The 2855-nt window shown below is 45.9% G+C and overlaps 1 protein-coding gene across 1 annotated transcript in view; it reads left to right on the plus strand.

The window, feature by feature from the left end:
- The window catches only part of LOC107106586 (zinc finger protein 568-like), a 40450-nt gene that overhangs the window by 21598 nt on the left and 15997 nt on the right, over positions 1 to 2855 (plus strand). The window lies entirely within an intron of this gene.

A 2855-nucleotide genomic window follows, 5' to 3' on the forward strand; every position in this document is an offset into this window, starting at 1 on the left:
CCACGATGGTCTCTCCCTCCCCCAGCCAGTGTTCCCCTCCCTCCCCAGGTAGGCTTGAGATGGGGGGGGGAGAGCGGAGAAAGAGAACAACTTTAACTCTAAATGCGTTCTTAAAGATTCTCCCACCGCTGGGCGGCTTGGAGAGGGCATTTGTCTCTTTACATCCTTTCTTCAAGCCAAGCCAGCCGGCGTGGGGGGGGGTCTTGCAGAGGTCATTTCGGGGGGGAACACGGGGGATCGCAGTTCCCCCGGGTGAGGTACGGGGGCAGGGCACATAACGAAGCCCCGCCCCCTGCTTCCGGCCGCCCCGCTTCCAGCCCTCATTCAGCCAGGAGGAGGCAGGAGAAGAGGGAGGGTGAGTAAATGACCCCTGGGGTTTTGAAAGATGCCTTTGAAGTCGCTTTCTTTCCCCCTCCCCCCCCCCATCTATTTGCTTTCGTTCCACCTTTATTTCTCTCTCTCTTTGTTCCTCCCCTCCCTCCCCATCTAAAGTTAAATACCCGTTTTTACCCCCTTTGTTTTTATTTTTGGCAGTCTCGTTTAACGTTCACATTTAATGTTAATAAAAAGCAAATTCAATTTTTAACATTTAATGTTGATAAAAAGCAAATCTGCATATTTTCCAGTAAAAACTTTTCTGCAGGTTATAAAAACTTTCCAGTCGGTTATATTTGTTCATGTCTTGTGGCTCTCAAACGTCTGATGTTTATTCTATGTGGGTCTTAAGCAATGTTCCCTCTAAGCTGTGGAGTCTTGTGAGCAAATATTGTACTTTGTGAGCTACTGGCATTAAAGCAGTGAGCAAGCAATTTGGCTACTGCATAAATTAGTTCATTCTGGAGCCCTCCTTCCTGAGCTAAGACAAATGTGTGTGAGCCAGAGGCTAAAAAACTGTGAACTAACTCACACTAACTCAGCTTAGAGGGAACACTGGTCTTAAGTTAAGCAAGTTTGGCCACCCCTGGTGCAGAGAATGTGCATAGAGAGATACCCCCCCTCTTCTATCAAAATACTAAGGGGGGGGCTCCAGTGAGCAGCTGATGGGAAGAACATTTGGGAGAGACGATAGAAAATGGTTCTTCACACAGGGCGTTTTAACTTGTGGAACTCATGGACACAGGGTGCAGTGCTGGCCACTTGTCCAGATGTCATAGAAGGGTATTAGGCAAACCCATGGAGGATGAGGTCCACCAATAACTCTTAGCCCAGGATGGCTAGATGGAACCTCCGTGTTCAGAGGCAGTGTGCCTCTGAATACAATTTGCCAGGGACGGGGAAGAGGTAACAACAGGGCAAGGCCCAGCCTTTCTGGCCCTTCTTGTAGACCTTCCGGGGTGTGTGTTTGCTAAGCTGTGGAGTCTTGTGAGCAAAAATTCTACTTTGTGAGCTCCTGGCATTAAAGCTGTGAGCAAGCAATTTGGCTACTGCATCAATTAGTTTGCTCTGAAGCCATCCTTCCTGAGCGAAGACAAAAATGTGTGAACTGGAGGCTCAAAAACTGTGAGCTGGCTCACACTCACTCAGCTTAGAGGGAACACTGCTTCCGGGGTGTGTGTTTGGCTAGATGAACCTAATCCAGTGGTGCTGCTCTGCAGCTGAGTGAGAGATCCAGTCCATCTTACTTCTTAATTACTGTTTTCACAACCAGAGTCATAAACAGCAAGCCCTCTCCCCACAAAAGAGAGCCTAGAAATTACTACAAGAGTTATTGTGTAACTGAACGACAGCTGCCAGAAATTTCGCCACACATAAAGTGGTTTGTTTATCTCTGAGTAACCGAGATGATTTCGCTTCTGAAGAGATAAAATCCTGATTAAGTAATGGAGAAATCAATTCAGCTCTTAGTTCTGAAAATTTGGGGAGTCAAAAATAAATATGATCCACAGAATCACTTCTGTTGTTGCCACAATTACGGAGTCTGTCTGGACATGGAATTCCATTGAATCTTCCCAGCATCACCGCTGAAGGCAGGGCATTCAGGTGCGCAAGCATGAATACCCTTCTATACTTTGAAAGAGTTAGCTCAGATGGACGGTCTGGCGTTATTGCTGGAAGGAAACTGCCTACTGAGAGAGATTAAAGTTCAATGAGAAATGATGCATTTAGGTCCCTAGTAAGTACATAAGAACATAAGAGAACATAAGAGACGCCAATGTTGGATCAGGCCAAAGGCCCATCTAGTCCAACACTCTGTCACACAGTGGCCAAAAATACCAGGTTCCATCAGGAGGTCCACCAGTGGGGCCAGGACATTAGAAGCCCTCTCACTGTTGCCCCCCCCCCCAAGCACCAAGAAGACAGAGCATCACTTGCCCCAGAGCCCCTATCTATACCTTGTGGCTAGTAGCCACTGATGGACCTCTGCTCCATATGCCTATCTAATTCCCTTTTGAAGCCATCCATGCATGTAGCCGCCACCACTTCCTGTGGCAGTGAATTCCATGTGTTAATCACACTTTGGGTGAAGAAGTACTTCCTTTTATCCGTTCTAACCTGACCGCTCAGCAATTTCATGGAGTGCCCACGAGTTCTTGTATTGTGAGAAAGGGAGAAAAGTACCGTATTTTTCGCTCCATAAGATGCACCTGACCATAAGACACACCTAGTTTTTAGAGGAGGAAAACAGGAAAAAAAATATTCTGAACCAAATAGTGTAATAAAATATTTAATAAACTATAACAGAATAACATTTGAACCATGTAAAGTAAAGAGCAGTCAACAGTGGCATTAAGAACCATTATCACTGTCATTAACAAATTGAGAGACTTAAAGGTTTGAGTACTCTAGTTTTCTGGAAACCCCAAGAACTCATCATCGCTAGAGTCAGAATTTATGAAGCTCATTTGCTCACAATC

Source organism: Gekko japonicus, unplaced genomic scaffold (genome assembly GCF_001447785.1).
Source record: "Gekko japonicus isolate JY-2015 unplaced genomic scaffold, Gekko_japonicus_V1.1 scaffold542, whole genome shotgun sequence".
NCBI classification, from domain to species: domain Eukaryota; kingdom Metazoa; phylum Chordata; class Lepidosauria; order Squamata; family Gekkonidae; genus Gekko; species Gekko japonicus.